The following is a 1,367-nucleotide window of genomic DNA, read 5'->3' as shown; positions in this document are numbered from 1 at the left end:
TTCCCCTGACACTGCCCCCTCCCCGCTCTCCGCCCCTCTTCCGCCCCCCTCCGCCCCCCCTTGGCCTCCGTCTGCTCCTCCCACTACTTCCTCAGCCACCTCAGCCAAAGTCCCCACCTCCAACTGGCCCTCACTGAAGACACACAACAGGATGAATGATCGGAGGCATGGAAAACAGAACAGAGGGCAGAGAAAATGTGTGACCATGAACATAGAACATTCTCAGAAACAGGCAGGCATAGAACATTCTCAGAAACAGGCAGGCATAGAACATTCTCAGAAACAGGCAGGCATAGAACATTATCAGAAACAGGCAGGCATAGAACATTATCAGAAACAGGCAGGCATAGAACATTCTCAGTAACAGGCAGGCATAGAACATTCTCAGAAACAGGCAGGCATAGAACATTCTCAGAAACAGGCAGGCATAGAACATTCTCAGAAACAGGCAGGCATAGAACATTCTCAGAAACAGGCAGGCATAGAACATTCTCAGAAACAGGCAGGCATAGAACATTATCAGAAACAGGAAGACAACATCCTCACCCTCAATGTGAGAAAGACAAAAGATATGATCATGGACTATAGGAAAAGGTGGGCCGAACAGGCTCTTATTGACATTGAAGGAGCAGAAGTGGAGCGGGTCAAGAGTTTCAAGTTCCTTGGTTTCCACAAAAAATTATCATGGTCCAAACATACCAAGACAATTGTGAAGAGGGGACCTAGGACCAAAAAAGGCTCCTTAACAGCTTCTACCCCCAAGCCACTTTGATTTACTTGATTTATTTCAGCTTTCATTTATTTCATCACATTCCCAGTGGGTCAGAAGTTTACATACAGTCAATTAGTATTTGGTTGCACTGCCTTTAAATTGTTTAACTTGGGTCAAACATTTCAGGTTGCCTTCCACAAGCTTCCCAAAATAATAAGTTAGGTGAATTTTGGCCCCTTCCTCCTCACAGAGCTGGTGAAACTGAATCAGGTTTGTAGGCCTCCTTGCTCGCACATGCTTTTTCAGTTCTGCTTGCAAATTTTCTATAGGATTGAGGTCAGGGCTTTGTGATGGCCACACCAATACCTTGACTTTTTTTTGTCCTTAAGCCATTTTGCCAAAACTTTGGAAGTATGCTTTGGGTCATTGTCCATTTGGAAGACCCATTCTTTAACTTCCTGACTAATGTCTTGAGATGTTACTTCAATATATCCACATAATTTTCCTTTCTCATGCTGCCATCTATTTTGTGAAGTGCACTTGGTTGACCCAAGTGCAAGTCTCCTTTCTGAGCGGTATGATGGCTGCGTGGTCTGTGATGGCTGTGCAGACAGAACATTCTCAGAAACTGGCAGACATAGAACATTCTCAGAAA

This window comes from Oncorhynchus mykiss, chromosome 32 (assembly GCF_013265735.2).
Source record: "Oncorhynchus mykiss isolate Arlee chromosome 32, USDA_OmykA_1.1, whole genome shotgun sequence".
Lineage (NCBI taxonomy): Eukaryota > Metazoa > Chordata > Actinopteri > Salmoniformes > Salmonidae > Oncorhynchus > Oncorhynchus mykiss.
Note: the sequence above shows the minus strand (reverse complement) of the source record.